Genomic DNA, 17,662 nt, shown 5'->3' with positions numbered 1-17,662 from the left:
ACTCAAAACAACAAGATTAAATAAATGTTCATTATAGTCCAAAATAAAAGTTCACCATGAACAACTTAATCAAATAAAGCTTCATAACAAATCCATGAGTCATAAATACTAAAACAAATCCCAAAATCCAAAAAGAAACACAATAACAAAAAATGCCACGCTCCACTAGGCCGCTCCAGGAGCATCCTGAAGTCCTCCCTGCCCCACCTGTGGATCCTCATGAGAGATATCTGCATCTAAAAAGGTATAACAAGGAAGGGGTGAGCATTTCCACATTGCTCAGTAGGGTGCCTAACACCCAAGGGGTTAAGGGGATTACTAAGTTTCAAAGAATACGAAAAGGACACTTCAACACAAAAGGAACAATTCAACAGTATCAATCAATCACATAGTGTAATATATAATATTATACACAATCTCATAATATTCAACAATTACATGAATGCACATGAACGTGTGACACACAGTCATACAATGCACTATTGTTCTCGGGCTTTCACCGAAGGATACGCGTCCGCACCCAAATACACTCCCCATTCGGAGTCTTCTCGAGGTAAACTTTTGGGTCTTTCACCCTAGGGATCTCTCTCCCTTCTTAATTCGCCCCACACGGGCTTCCACTTCTCATCTCTATTTCATTTTTTTCCATTTCATACACTTTTCACAATCTTCATAATTTTATTTATTTATTTCACCTAACCATGATGCACATGAATGCCATAATTCCAATGTTCCTCAATAATTCAACAATCTCAACACTTCCCAATAATCCAATAAAATAATTTCACACATTAAAGTTTCCGATAATATCTCAAACAAATATTCAAAAATTTGCATATCAAAAATCTTGAAATTTTACCACACTTACAAAAATTTTCAACCATTATAATAATTTCTAACATCCGAAATTAACTAACTTTTTACCCTAAAATTTTCGAAAATATTCTAACCAATGCCTAAAAATTCACAAATCATTATATTTGAAATCTAACCCAAATTTTGGAATTTTCCAACCCATCTAATAATTTTTAACATTTCAAAACAATTAATTATCAATCAAAATCAATTTCCCGAAATTCTAAAAATTCCAAACAAACTCCAAATATTCTAGAAAAATTCATACAACACCTATAATTCCTAATTAATTCATAATGACAATATTTACAATTTTTTTTCAAGGGAAAAACATAAAAATTTAAGTTTTAGGGTTAGGGTCCCCTACCACAAATCTGAGAATCTGGCCGTTAAAAACGAAATCAGCCACCGTAGGCTTGTTCCTCTAATCGAATAGAGTACTTCCTCCGAATTTGGGCCAAAACGGAGATCGTTTGGCCGTCCAAACGGCCGGTCAAAGATCCGGCGAGTGCCCTAATTCCACAGCCACTATTCCTTTCCTTCTCCCCGCGTTCTGGCCGTTTCAAAACTCCACCTTTTCCCTTTTTTTTTAAACAGCCCACTTGGCTTTTAAAAGCCACCAGCCCATTTCACATGGCTTTCAAAAGCCACCAGCCACTTAAGCCCACATCCAAGCCCAACTCAAAATCTAAGCCCAATCCATTATTATTATTATTATTATTTTCTTTTACAACCCATCATCTTACAACCAATATTCAAAGCCCATTGCATATAGAAAATTTTATTTCTTTTATTTTCTTTTCTTTTCTTTATTCTAATTGTTTTATTTTATTTCCAATCCATTTTTTTTTTTAACACACAAATTTATTTATTACTACCAATCTAAAACTAGTTTTTCTCAATTTTATTATTCATCAATTTAATTTAATTGATTTATTTATTTTTCTTAATTAATTCTAATTAATCTTTATTTATTTATTTTTTTCATTTTCGTTTTCGTTTTTCATTCCCGGAAATTTCCAATTTCTAAAATCCTAAGAAATTTTCTATCCTAAGGCTGACATGGCATAAAATTTTCAACTCGTCTATTTGACCGACACAATAAAACGAAATTCACCAATCCGAAATTGACACGTGTTCTCCAAACACTTTTCTTTTTGACTTTTCAACCATCACACAACATAAGACTTTTCAAACTAAAAATGCTAACGTGGCATAAAATACCCGGTCATTACATCCTACCCTCCTAAAAGAAAAGAAATTTCGTCCCGAAATTTAAACTACTTACCTTAAAATTCGTAGAAGAGTTGCGGATAGTGTCGTCTCATTTCTTCCTCAGGTTCCCAAGTGGCTTCTTCTATCCCATGGTGTTGCCACCACACTTTGACTGCAGGAATCACCTTGTTCCTGAACTTATGCTCTCCAACTTCCAGGATTCGTAAAGGTTCCTCCACATAAGAAGTATTTTCACTAATCTGAACATCTTGCAAGTCCACTACCCAAGTTGGATCTGGAGTACACTTCCTTAGCATTGACACATGGAAAACATCATGCACAAGGGACAACTGTTGAGGCAAAATTAACTTGTATGCCACTGGGCCAACTCTCTTATCAATTTGAAATGGTCCCACAAACCTAGGGGCTAACTTCCCCTTCTTCCCAAATCGAAATATGCCTCTTCGAGGGGACACTTTTACAAACACCCAATCCCCTTCCTCAAACTCCAAGGGCCTTCTCCTTTTGTCTGCATAACTCTTCTGTCTATCTTAGGCAGTCTTAAGTTTTTCCTTGATGAGTTGTATCTTCTCTGTAGTCTCTTGGACAATCTCAAGTCCCAACAAACGACTCTCACCCATCTCTATCCAACACAAGGGCGATCTACAAGGTCTCCCATAGAGTGCTTCATAAGGTGTCATGCCAATACTAGATTGGTAACTATTGTTATAAGCAAACTCTGCCAAAGGTAAGTAATCTGCCCAATTTCCACCAAAATCCAAAACACAAGCCCTTAACATGTCTTCTAAGATCTGGATCACTCTCTCTGATTGACCATCTGTCTGAGGGTGAAAAGCGGTGCTAAAATTCAGTTGGGTGCCCAAAGCCCTTTGTAAACTCTGCCAAAATTGAGAAGTAAACTTAGAGTCCCTGTCAGACACTATAGATACAGGTATCCCATGCAATCTCACAACCTCCTGTATATACAACTTAGCCAAAGAGTTCATGGAATCAGTAGTTTTCATGGCTAGAAAATGGGCTGACTTAGTAAGACGATCCACAATCACCCAAACCCATTTTTCTTGCTTCTAGTTCTTGGCAACCCTATCACAAAGTCCATAGTGATATTATCCCACTTCCACTTAGGTATAGGTAAAGGTTGCAACAACCCTGCAGGTCTCTGGTGTTCAGCCTTCACTTGCTGACAAATCTCTCTTCATCCCACTCCACCAAAATTGTCTCTTTAAGTCTTGATACATCTTGGTATTCCCAGGGTGATGGTATACTTCGCCCTATGAGCATCTGCTAGAAGTTCATTTCTCAACTCCACATCTTTTGGCACACACAATCTCCTTTGAACCTCACACTCCCATCTTCATACATAGACCAATTTTCATCTATTTCACCTGCTACCAACTGGGCTTTAACCTTTTCTAAAAACTCATCATGAACTTGGCCTCCACTATTCTCTGGATAACCATTGGTCTAGCTAATATACTGTACAAGCATGGACCATGCCCTTCCAAACCAAGACATAATTCAAAATCCTCAATAACTGCATGCATCTCAAACTCTCTCAACTCCAAGCTAGACAACTGGCCAACACTCTTCCTACTCAAAGCATCTGCTACAACATTCGTCTTTCCTGGATGATAATGAAGAGCAAAATCATAATCTTCCAATGTCTCCATCCATCTCCTTTGCCTAGAGTTCAGATCCTTTTGAGTGAAAATATATTTCAAACTCTTGTGATCAGAGTACACCTCAAACTTCTCTCCATACAAATAGTGTCTCCAAGTCTTAAGGGCAAACACCACTGCTGCAAGCTCCAAATCATGTGTTGGATAATTCCGCTCATGTTGCTTTAACTGTCTTGAGGCATAAGCTACCACCTTGCCTTGCTGCATTAGCACACACCCTAGCCCCACTGTGGAAGCATCACAATAAATTGTAAACAACTCTCCACTAATAGGAGCAGTTAACACTGGAGCAGTGGTCAATTTCCGCTTCAACTCCTGGAAAGCATTCTCACACTCCTCATTCCAATCAAACTTCACCCCTTTTCTAGTCAACCGAGTCATTGGTGCTGCAATTCTAGAGAAGTCTTCCACAAACCTCCTATAATATCCAGCCAACCCCAAGAAACTTCTAACCTCAAATACATTAGTAGGCCTTTGCCACTCCTGTACAGCTTCCACCTTTGAATGGTCTACTGCTATTCCTGCCTCAGAAACCACATGGCCTAAGAAGTTCACTTCAGTAAGCCAAAACTCACTTTTGTCCAACTTCCCATACAACTGATGCCTTCTCAAAGTTCCAAGGTGGTCACCAAATGCTGCTTATGCTCCTCCAAACTCCTGGAGTAGATCAAGATGTCATCCACAAAGACAATCACAAACTGATCAAGTAAGCACGAAATACCCTGTTCATTAAATCCATGAAAGCAGCGGGGGCATTAGTTAACCCAAAAGGCATGACTAAGAACTCATAATGCCATATCTTGTTCTAAAAGCAGTTTTAGAAACATCTTCTTCCCTAACCCTCAATTGATGATACCCAGTTCTCAAGTCAATCTTACTAAAATACTTTGCACCCTTCAACTGATCAAACAAGTCATCTATCCTTGGAAGAGGATACTTGTTCTTCACAGTAACTCTATTCAACTTCCTATAGTCAATACATAACCTTAGTGTGCCATCCTTCTTCTTCACAAACAACACTGGGGCTCCCCATGGCGATGTACTTGGACGAATAAAACCCTTACTCAACAATTCATCTAACTGAGTTTTCAATTCTTTCAACTCAAGAGGGGCCATCCTATAAGGGGATACTGAAATAGGATCAGTTCCTGGGTATACTTCAATAGAGAAATCAAACTCTCTATGCGGTGGTAAACCTGGTAACTCATCTGGGAATACATCCTGAAACTTCCTCACCACTGGAATTTCTGTAATGTCCTTCTGGGCTTTCTCTTTACCACGAAGGCAAGCTAAGAAATTTATTGATCCCTTCCTCAACACATACTGATAACACGGATCAAACTGCGAAAAAGGCAAACTAACACACTTTCCTCCAACAAAGCAAACCTCAAATCCCTCTGGCAGACAAAATATTATCCTGCGGCGATGACAATCAATAACCGCTCTATACACTGTCAACCAATCCATTCCCAAGATAACATCATACCCAGTCATATCTAAAATCCTCAAATCCACATTTAGTGCTCTATCTGCCAAGGTAATAACGCACCCCTTGCATATTCTATCAACTCTAGAGTTCATACCCATAGGGGATTCAATAAGTAACAAATTATCTACCCTTTCCGATTTCAACCCCAATGCATTAGCACAAGATGCAGATATGAAAGAATGAGTTGCACCAGTATCAAACAAAACACGCACCCAAGTACTATATACCAAAATCATACCTTCCACCAAAAGGGCGTCCTCCTCTGGCTCTGTTGGGGTCAAGGCAAAAACTCTCCCAGCTGTCTGCCTTCCCCTACCTCTAGCATTCGACCCCTGAGAAGAGCGAGTCTGACTCGTGGTAGTTGTCCTGGTTCCCTGCGCTGCTGGGGGTAATTGTGGCATCTGATAGTAAGGCAACTGAAACTGAGGGGGGCTGGGAAAGGCACTACTGACTGTTGCTAAGACTTCCCTGAGACTGAGGTCGAGCCTGCTGTGTGCCTCGCAACGGGCAAGCCCTCCATAAATGGTCTCCTGCTCCACAACCATAATATACTCTATTAGCAGCCGCCCTCTGAGCAATCTACCCCCCTCCTGCATAGGACGAGGGACGCCTTTCAAACTGCTGAGTCCTTTGCCTCTGCTGTGGCCCCTGGGAACTTTCCTCTATTCTCTGTTTCCCTTTTCTGTCCCCTTTTTGCTCTCGAATTTGGTTGGTTTCGTCAATGTCCTGCTCCACCAACAAAGCTCTCTTAACCAACTCAGAATAATCCCTTATTGCTAGTGGGACTAATCTGTTCCTAATAGCAGGCCTCAACCCCTAGTGGAACCTCCTAGCCTTTTCTCCTTCCTCACTAATCATTCCCAAAGCAAAACGAGACAACTCTGAGAAACGTGACTCATACTCCAGCACCGACATGGTTCCTTGGATGAGGTGCTCAAACTCCATCCTCTTGGCATGCTTAACCACTTCCCCAAAATACTTGCCTAGGAAGATTCTCTCAAATTCCTCCCAGGTCATAACCTCAGTGTCATACACCCTTTTCATTGATTCCCACCAGAAATCAGCTTTGTCCATAAGCATATATGCTGCCAAACCTACCCTTCTTTCCTCAGGTATGTCCAGTCCCACCAGAATTCTTCTCATCCTCCTCAACCAATGCTCAGCTGCTTCAGCACTGGGCTCTCCATAAAAGATGGAGGCTGCATCACCATGAACCTCTTCATTGCTTCCATTTGGTTCATTACTGGCCTCTCAATGCGGCTCCTCCTATGTGAGTGGCCTGAATCCTCATGGCCCTGGGTACCTCCTGCTCTCCTGGAACCCTGGCTTCTCATCAATTCAACAGTTTCTCTCAGCTCTCTTCTTACTTCTCGGAGTTCTTCTCTTACCGTCTCCAACTCCTCATTCCTCTCTGATCTTCCTCCTCTGGTCCTTTTCGCCATTTCAAGTTTAACAAACCCTAATTCAATCACATTACTAAGGTGAGCAAAAATATATTTCACATATACACACTTAGCAACTTCAACAATTATCAAAACTTTCACTGTCATACACTCATAATACATAATTCAATTAATCATCAACTTGTTAATTAACACATACAAAAATCATAACATTACAACACACATAAACACCCACAAACATTGACCCCAAGGTATTATTGCAACCTTGGCTTTGATACCACGCTTTCACGACCCAAATTCCGGGCGACCCAAAATTTGACCCGTGACCCCAGGTCAAAGGTTTGACCCTAAGGGTTCCTCCTATTCCACGTTGGCAGTCAACCAAAACACTCTGGATTTTTTTTTTCATACATTCCACTAGAATTCTCATAAACTATAATATCTCAAAACTACTCAAGACAACAAGAGTAAATAAATATTCATTATAGTCCAAACTAAAAGTTCACAATTAATAACTTTATCAAAATAAAGCTTCATAACAAATCCATGAATCATAATTACTAAAACAAATCCCAAAATCCAAAAAGAAACACAATTAACAAAAAAATGCCACGCTCCACTAGGCCGCTCCAAGAGCATCCTAAAGTCCTCCCTGCCCACCTGTGGATCCTCATGAGAGATATCTGCATCTAAAAAGGTATAACAAGGAATGGGTGAGCATTTCCACATTGCTCAGTAGGGTGCCTAACACCCAAGGGGTTAAAGGGATTACTAAGTTTCAAAGAATACGAAAAGGACACTTCAACACAAAAGGAACAATTCAACAGTATCAATCAATCACATAGTTTAATATATAATATTATACACAATTTCACAATATTCAACAATTACATGAATGCACATGAACGTGTGACACACAGTCATACAATGCACTATTGTTCTCGGGCTTTCACCGAAAGATACGCGTCCGCACCCAAATACACTCCCCATTCGGAGTCTTCCTAGGGTAATTTTTGGGTCTTTCACCCTAGGGATCTCTCTCCCTTCTTAATTCGCCCCACACGGGCTTCCACTTCTCATCTCTATTTCATTTTTTTCCATTTCATACACTTTTCACAATCCTCATAATTTTATTTATTTATTTCACATAACCATGATGCACATGAATGCCATAATTCCAATGTTCCTCAATAATTCAACAATCTCAACATTTCCCAATAATCCAATAAAATAATTTCACACATTAAAGTTTCCGATAATATCTCAAATAAATATTCAAAAATTTGCATATCAAAAATCTTGAAATTTTACCACACTTACAAAATTTTTCAACCATTATAATAATTTCTAACATCCGAAATTAACTAACTTTTTACCTTAAAATTTTCGAAAATATTCTAACCAATGCCTAAAAATTCACAAATCATTATATTTGAAATCTAATCCAAATTTTGGAATTTTCCAACCCATCTAATAATTTTTAACATTTCAAAACAATTAATTATCAATCAAAATCAATTTCCCGAAATTCTAAAAATTCCAAACAAATTCCAAATATTCTAGAAAAATTCATACAACACTCATAATTCCTAATTAATTCATAATGACAATATTTACAATTTTTTTCTCAAGGGAAAAACATAAAAATTTAAGTCTTAGGGTTAGGGTCCCCTACCACAAATCTGAGAATCTGGCCGTTAAAAACGAAATCAGCCACCGTAGGCTTGTTCCTCTAATCGAATAGAGTACTTCCTCCGAATTTGGGCCAAAACGGAGATCGTTTGGCCGTCCAAACGGCCGGTCAAAGATCCGGCGAGTGCCCTAATTCCACAGCCGCCGCTCCTTTCTTTTCCCCGCGTTCTGCCGTTTTCAAAAACTCCTCATTTCCCTATTTTTTTTTTATTTTATTTTAAACAGCCCACTTCACATGGCTTTTAAAAGCCACCAGCCCACTTCACATGGCTTTCAAAAGCCACCAGCCACTTAAGCCCACATCCAAGCCCAACTCAAAATCTAAGCCCAATCCATTATTATTATTATTATTTTCTTTTACAACCCATTACCTTAACAACCAATATTCAAAGCCCATTGCATATATTTATTTTATTTCTTTTCTTTTCTTTTCTTTTGTTTATTCTAATTGTTTTATTTGATTTCCATTTCATTTTTTTTTTATATTTTTTTTTAACACACAATTTATTTATTACCACCAATCTAAAACTAGTTTTCTCAATTTTATTATTCATCAATTTAATTTAATCGATTTATTTATTTTTCTTAATTAATTCTAATTAATCTAATTTATTTATTTTTCATTTTCGTTTTCGTTTTTCGTTCCCGGAAATTTCCAATTTCTAAAATCCTAAGAAATTTTCTATCCTAAGGCTGACATGGCATAAAATTTTCAACTCATTTAATTGACCGACACAATAAAACGAAATTCACCAATCCGAAATTGACACGTGTTCTCCAAACACTTTTCTTTTTGACTTTTCAACCATCACACAAAATAAGACTTTTCAAACTAAAAATGCTAACGTGGCATAAAATACCCGGTCATTACAATTTCCAACCCCCCCTTCCCCTTCCCCCAAAACCATTATAGAGCCTTACTCTTTAAATGAATAGAGGCAATCCCAACCTTCTCCTATTCCAACGCTTCATTGTATTTGAAAAAACTCTCATAATTATACACCCAACATGTTCCTCCTTCAAAAGTTGAAAAATACAATTTAGAAAATTTGGTTTGTGAATGATTTGTGCCAAAAGCAGAACCTATTCTTGGCTTGGTTGGAACTAAACTACGAACCTCCATGGAAACCATAGGAACCAATGATTTTTCCATTAGTTGATCAATTTTGAGGTTCATCACTGTCATCATACGGGTTAACTCCTTCAGCTCTGTCGATTGCTGATCTGAGGTCTCCTTCAATTGCTTTACGGAATCCTCCAAACAACGAACTTCTTGTGTTCAAGTCCCATCCACCATTCTTGGTGCCAGGTCATGACTCTGATACCAATGAAACAACTAGTAAGAAGAAGACATAGCGTAGACTACGAAAAATGGAATTTTTTTATTGAATAAATTTTTTGTTGTCTCTGCCTAGGAACCAGTCCATTTTTATACCTAAGACTCAATGAAAATAAAAGGAAAGCATAGATAATGGAAAACATAAATCATATAATAAAAAAAATCAAGCAATTGCCAAACTTGGCTTATTCCTAAATACCTAAAATAACCAAAATAAAATCACGGAACCTAATTTAAAATGGGTCATTGCAAAGCACTGGTGGGGCCTGAACTGTAGTTGCATAGCCGTCATGTATTTCGGAAACCCTAAACGATTCTGAAAACCCTAAGCAAAAGCGACTTTGCTTAGTAGAGTTTGGAAGTTATTCCATGCTTTGTCTTGAAAATCAGATACAAAAATCTATATAATAAGAGATGATAAAGGTACCGGTTTTAGCTTGAAGTCTCTCAAATTTTGATAAGATATATTGATTTTTGGAGAAATTCAATTTCAGTTTCTATGATCACATCGCTATGTTTTTTGTAAATCAATGTATGTGAGTCTTGCATTTTGGTGGTTGTGTTACATAAGTGGAGTTCTTTGTGGTTTGGTTTTTGAAATTAAATATAGAAACCTTGACATAATTAGGGTTTAGATGTGTATTATCAATTGAAATTTAAGGAATATCTAGAGGTTAAGCTTTAAACATGGAGGAGAAAATTTGATATAAAGATAGTGGTAGAAGTATTTTTTTTCTCAAGGACAGCAAGTTAATCTATATCACAATTCTAACATGTAATTATAACCCTCCGATCTCCTTTCTATAGGATCAATTTTCCTTATATGTCTCTTTTAGCTTTTTAATCTCCTTCATTTTCTTTTTCTACTTTTATTTGAACTATTGAATATGCTTAAAGGAAAAAATGAGGAATCCCAATTTCTAAGGGAGTTCATCACTATCAAATAGCATGATATTAATTAGGTCTAGGAGGTGAGTATCTTCTAAATACATATGGCCTTTATTTTCTTCATTTGTTCTCTGCTTGCAACTTGTCAAATTGGTGCAAAAAAGTGCAAGAGAGGTAGTTAGTCTTGGATGAGTAGAGGGTTCCATTTTCATTTCCTATATTTCTCAGTAACCAATTATATGATTAATCTGATTTGAAATTTTGCGCATTTTAGTATTTGAGTTCTAAATTTTTCTCAATCTAAGGACTAGTTTTGTTTTATTAGATTTTCTCTAAAAAAAAATGAACTCCAGCTTGAGAGTTGAACCTAATATTAGAATCATTTTTTTAATTGTTGAAAAGATTGAAATTTTGTGTGGCGAATTAATAATCAGTTCTTGCTCTTCCATGTATTCAATTCTATTTTGAAGATGAGTTATTGTGTGTGTTTATGGACAATATTTCTATTTTGATTTTAAAGTTATTGGACCTATCTAACCTTTCTTAGTATGTGCTACTTTTGTGTCACAGGACTTCAGAAATGGCAAGGTTGATATAACCTTTACTCCTAAGCATGAGGAGGAGTTAGCAACAATAAAAAATCCGACATGTTTCTTACTACCTATGATATTGGATCCATCAATTTCAACCAAATGTACCCACATTGACATGACATGACATGGGTGTGGGTATGGACCATTGTCCAATTTTATTTGAGGTTTGACTGTTTGATTTTTTTCATTGATATCATTTTTATCCTTTAAAGTTTCTTAGTAATAATGACATTAAAGAAAAAAAAAGTTATTTGGTTAGTTAGGAGAAAAAATGATGGCATTTTTCTTTTGGACTTTTTCTTTTTGTTTCTTAAAAATAATTTGGAAAAAAATTTAAAGAATATCTAGTAGTTTTCATTCTTATTCTTACCCAAATGATGGGTGGCAAGGCTTATTTTTGTGTCCTTGGGTAAACATAAGGTACAAATACACATTTTAGAGGAGTATTTTGAACAATAAAGTTACAAAAAGCAGGACATAAATTTTGCTTTGTTTGGTTTTACATGGTAGCAAATTAATACTCGAAACAATTTTCCATAGCTCCATGTGTTTGTGTAAGAAAATTGATTTCTCATTCATCCCATTCATATTGCTTATTTATTGATATGGATACCTTCAAGATAATGGATCTTGATCAACTAGTATTAGATTTTGCTTACTTTGCAATTTTTTTCCCACTAAATGTAGTTTTAGATCCAAAAACCTAGCCTTTAGATAAAAAATTGTAAGAATTTTGATGTCAACTTTCTTCTCCGAAAACCACTTTGGATAGTCATAGAAATAGGCCATGAAAGCCACATCATACTCACAAAACTAACTAAGCTAGCATGAATGGCTATTACCCCAATGCCACTTCCTCCCTTAACCCATTCCATATAGATGCATCTAGAAGTGTAATTAGGACACACTATGATCAAGATAGCTCTTGATGTCACGTAAAAGTATGATGCCGAGGAAACCAATTAATGTAAAGAAAAAAAAAACAGTATAAGTGAGCAAATAAGGGTGATCAAAGGCCCTTTTTGGCTCACTCCTTTGATGGATTTGTGCATCTTAATTTTTATTGTTAGCATGGTAGCACCCTACGAAACATGTTATGTTACATGATATGTTGTTGATGAATATTGGGGTATATTGGATAAAGGAACAAAATTGAAGTAAAAGTAAATAGCATTTTTGCAACATTACTTAAGCATGTTACTAGATAGTATTCCGTTGAGTCATTGATATTTCTACCACAAAGTAATTAATAATAATAATGTTGGTTATTTTAATCTAGCAAAAAACAAGTGGCAGATGTCATCTGCATAAACGGGTGCTGGATGTTGGGATTAAGCCCCTAAAAGCATGACATGATGTAACAAAGTTAGACTTAATTGTTCCCTTGCTATCCTCTTAGTATATTGACATTGATTTGAGCATTCATCCTATGTCTATTACATTGTACATGACTTGGGTACATTAGGAGTTGCATAAAAGATACAAGTCATGTGTTTTTTGTAAGTAGATAAGTTATCCACAGTTGGTTCATGGATTTGGGCAATCCAATAGTGACTGTAGTGTACCACCTCCTAATTGGAAGGGTGGCTTGTTTAGGCCGTCGGGATGGGTTTCCCATGATGAGTGCACTAGTGTATATGATGCACATTGGACAAGACCTATGGTGAATCATGACACAAGGCTACCAATTGTCATGTGTTAAGAACCCCGGATTACTCCATTCTCATGCCCTGGATCGCGTAGTGTGCATGCAACTATCCTTAGGACTCTCTAGATCTATCACAACGGATAAACAAGTATTAAAAAAAAATAAGGATATCATAGAAAACATAGATCTATAGAATAAAGTCACATACATTTTATCCAGATGTTCCCGAATCGATTTTAATCGATGTAGATAACTTTAAGTAGTAATGGATATCGTAAACACCATGATCTTTCATCTAATGACTCTTTCTTGTGTCTAGGCATTAAGATGGTGGAGATCTCAAGGATGGAGGCTAGAATGGGAGAATGACAAGACTTGGAAAACCTAAACCCTAAATGGATATTTATAGGTTTCCCACTAGGATTAAGTGACTTAAGCCCACCATGGGCTCGGGTCACTTAATCTAGCCCAAAAAAGTTATTAATTGATTAATTAACCATACAAGGCCTCATTAATCAATTAGCCCAATCCAGAGATACTACTCACTTATCCCTGTGCAACCTTGCGTAATCACTAAATCGCCTTTATACATAAAATTGAACTCAAAACCCATCCAACCCTCATAAGTCATGCCAACAATGAATATGAGCTTTGAGCGGGGACCATTGGGACCCATAGAAGTACTTGCTCCCTTATAATCAAATTTTGAAATTGACTCAACATCCCACTATAGAGAGTCAACTGCACTCTACTACCTTATGTATGTTACAACGAGATACCAAGTGCTCAGGTCTGTGACCTACTATCTACTACATGCAGACTCCCCTGAATTGATGTCCATAATCTAACAAGGTAGTGCTATCAACTATCAAGATTATCTCTTAAATCCTTGAGTTATAAATCCCACTTATTATGTGATCAAATGACATACTCTAGCTTTAAGGAGCATATGTCAAATTCCACTAAAAGAACTACTATAGCCACAGATTTCATAATCACATGTCCTTTGGATCACCCAAGAGGACACATTATCTCAATCCCATGAGATATCATGATGCTTCTATTGAAAATACTTGTTGCCACTACCCTCCATCAACTGTGACCCAATCCATAAGAATACATGACCACTTTAGGATCTCACTCATAGGTCAAAGCCTTTTGTTGATTTTGGCACAAGCTCAATATCCTCTCAAGGTTAAGAATCCATGCAGCATAGTAACTTGGTGAATCATGAAAAATGATTGCCTTGTGCCATGATTCACAGTAGGTCATGTCTAATCTGCATCACATATACTAGTACACTCACCATGAGAAACCCATCCTGATAGCTAAGACAAGCCATCATCCAATTAGGAGGTGGTGCACTACAGTCTCTACTGGATTGCCCAAATCCATGAACTAATTGTGGACAACTTATCTACTTACAAGGAACCCATGACTTGTATCTTCTATGCAACTCCTAATGCACCCAAGTCATGTACAATTAAGAGACATGGGCTGAATTCTCAAATCAATGTCAATATACCAAAGTAATAGTAAGAGAATAGTTACGTCTAACTTTGTTACATCATGTCTTGCTTTTTGGGGCTCAATCCCAAAATCATGATTCACCAAGCTACTATACTACATGGAATTTCAACCTCAAGAGGATATTAAGTCTATGCCAAAATTGGTAGGAAGTTTTGACTTATGGGTGAAACCTTAAAGTGGTCATATATCCCTATGGATTGGATAACTGTTGATGGAGGCTGGTGGAAACAGGTATTCTCAATCAAGGCACCATGATATCTCATGGGATTGAGACAATGTATCTCCTTGGGTGATCCGAAGGACATGTGATCATGAAATCAATGGCCATAGTAATTCCTTTAGTGGAATTTGACATATGCTTCTAGGAACTAAAGTATGTCAGTTGATCATATAATAAGTGAGATTTGTAACTCAAGGATTTGAGAGGTAATCTTGATAGGTGATAACACTACCTTGTTAGATTATGAAGACCAGTTCATGGGAAGTCTACATGTAGTGGATAATAGGTCACATACCCGACGTCTCATTGTTATTTACATATGGTATTGGAGTACAGTTCATTCTCTTTATTGGAATGTTGAATCAACTTCGGACTTGGATTCTGAGGGAGCCAGTACTCCTATGGGTCCTAGTGGTCCCCACTCTAAGCTCATATACCATGATGGCATGGTTTATGAGGGTTGGATTGGCTTTAAGTTCATTCTTATGCATAAGGGCATTTATGTTGGATAGGGAATAATGAACATGGTCTATGGGTTGGGCTAATTGATTAATTAGATGGCCTTATGTGGTTAATTAACCAATTAGGACCTATTTTAGGCTAGATTAAGTGACCCAAGCCTTGATGGGCTCAAGTCACTTAAGCCTAATGGGCAACCCTATAAATACCCCCTTATGGGTTAGGGTTTCCAAATGATTTTGAGTTAGTCATTTTCCATCTCCAAAGAGAAAGAGCGAGCCAATGTTTCCTCTCTTCCATTTGCTACAATTTAGAGTGTCAAGATCATGGTTTGATTCATCGGGCAAAAGATCTTAGATGTACGAGACCTTCAAGCTCTTCAGGTTTCTTCATCATTAGATGGATTTTAATCTAGGAATATCCCACATCACAGGTATGAATATTATATCTCTAGATCTATAGTTAATAATGCTTTTTATAGCCATATTTTTCCACTATGATAGATTTAAATATGCCTAAGAATAAATGCATGCACCTTACAAGATCCAAGACTTGAGAACAGAGAAATCTGAGGTTCCCAACACCAGATGGTTTTTTGTGTTATTACCTATTAACAAGACCATGTGATTAGAGAAGGCTTTTTATTGCATTATTTACTTGCAATCCATTATTTTTTATTTTTTTTTATTTTTTATGTCTTGTTAGTAGGAAAAGCAACAAAAACATTTACTAACAATTTTGGTTTTCAGTTCAAAATTGAAAAATTAAAATAAAGTGAGGGCCAAAAGACTAATGTTAAATGAATTATGATTTCAAGATAAGCTTTGTGATGTTGTGCTACTTGTATTTGCTAAGAAACAAGATCTCCCTAATACAATGAATGTTGTAGAGATAACTAATAAGCTTGGCCACTACTTTTTCTGGCAATACCACTAGTAAATTTTATGGTTATACTACCATCTAATAGTCTATTTTATAATTTCTATTTTGTCTTAAAACTCCTAGTGGTAGACGGTTTTTTAATTTTGCTTATATGATATTTCTAGGTACATCAAGAGCACCTGTATAACCTCTCGGGAAAGGCTTTACAAGGGATTGGATTGGCTCTCCAACAATATTGTTAACAAGGTATGAATTCAAAAATTCTTTCTCTCCTATAAAGAAAGTTTTAGGGCTAGAATACAAGACTTCAATTTGACATATAATTATTCTACTCTTTCATCATTAACTATTATTATGTCTACTACTTTTTTATGCTCAAGTTCACTTAGATTGACCAACTACTAGGGCTATTTCCTAGAGAGAGATTTATAATGATGAACTTTGAGGTGATTTATATTTCTATTATTTTCTTCCCTCATTTTCTTCATGATATTTTCCTCTATGGTTGCAGGCTTGAGGCAACTAGAGAGTCTATTCCTATGGATGGGTGGCCTTGGATGCAGGGGTGAATATTATCTAGTCATCTTCATTTTTCTTCTATTTTTCCCCTTTTTCTTTTTATATTTTTACTTGGGACAGTTGGCTTGTCGTAAAGCTTTTTTCTTGAGGAAGCTTTTATTTAGGACAACATATTTATAATAGAAGAATGGTTGGTTGGATATTAATATACTTGACAAGTTTTTATGGGGGTCGTGGATGTTACACTTGTGGCTAGTATTGAAACTAATTTGGTGTACATCCCATTTTGAAATGGAATTTTATAATATTATAGGTGTTTTTTCTTTTATTTCTATAGTTTTCAATGGTTGGCATGATAGATGAGACAATCCGACAGATATTAACTACATGTAGTTGGAAATGCCCTTATTAGTTATTTCAATGATTTCTTAAATGCATGGGATGGTTCTTTATTTTATTTTGAAACTCCTTTAATGTATAAACCCCGCCATGATTATTTCGCCAGAAATAATTTGGCAAGCGTAGCCTTTTCTATCCAAGCAACTTACTAAAATATATTTTACTAGAAATTAAATTTCATGATAAAAGAGTGATATTTTACCATAATTTTTTTTTTATGGCAAAAAAAAGTTATCTTTTACCATGATTTTTTTTATATATATAAAAAATGATATGTTGTCACAAATTTTATTTTGTGATAAAAAATAACATGTTGCCACAATTTTTTATTTTTTTATTTTTTTGTGGTGAAAAATGACATGTTACCACAAATCTTATTGTGGAAAAATGATTTATTTTGTTATAAAATTAAATTTGATGGTTAAAAATAATTGTTGAATGACTTATAGCAACAAACTCGCCACCATTAATTTTTGTGGAAAAATTCTTCTACCACAAAATACTCTTTTTAACCTTAAATTAATTCATGGCAAAAACACATATTTTTTGTAGTGAGAAGACTTGGGCTAGGTAAAACCTTGTACTCAACTAATTTTTCTTCATAGTGGATTATTTGATTGTTTGAAGCCCATGGTTTTTTTATCTTTTCAAAGGTTTTCCACATTAAAAAAATTAGTGTCATTGTCTTTTTATTCTATCTTGTCTTTCGATTACTTCTTCACTAGCTTATGATATTTTCATTGAGTTATGTTGATTGTTTAATTAAAGCATGAGTTGAAATTCGACTATTGAAGGTTTGAAAGAACAAGATATATTTCAATTTTTGTTGAT

At 36.1% G+C, this 17,662-nt stretch overlaps 1 long non-coding RNA gene across 1 annotated transcript; it reads right to left on the bottom strand.

The window, feature by feature from the left end:
- Positions 1-7,130: 7,130 nt before the first annotated feature.
- LOC117910515 lies at positions 7,131-8,517 on the bottom strand. The gene is made up of 2 exons (XR_004650691.1): positions 8,338-8,517; positions 7,131-7,351 (listed from the first exon to the last, which is right to left on the bottom strand). It is a non-coding gene; the product is annotated as an uncharacterized LOC117910515 (long non-coding RNA).
- Positions 8,518-17,662: the final 9,145 nt, after the last annotated feature.

The sequence above is a fragment of the Vitis riparia genome, unplaced genomic scaffold, assembly GCF_004353265.1.
Source record: "Vitis riparia cultivar Riparia Gloire de Montpellier isolate 1030 unplaced genomic scaffold, EGFV_Vit.rip_1.0 scaffold765_pilon_pilon, whole genome shotgun sequence".
Lineage (NCBI taxonomy): Eukaryota > Viridiplantae > Streptophyta > Magnoliopsida > Vitales > Vitaceae > Vitis > Vitis riparia.
Note: the sequence above shows the minus strand (reverse complement) of the source record. Positions and strands in the feature narration are given on the sequence as shown.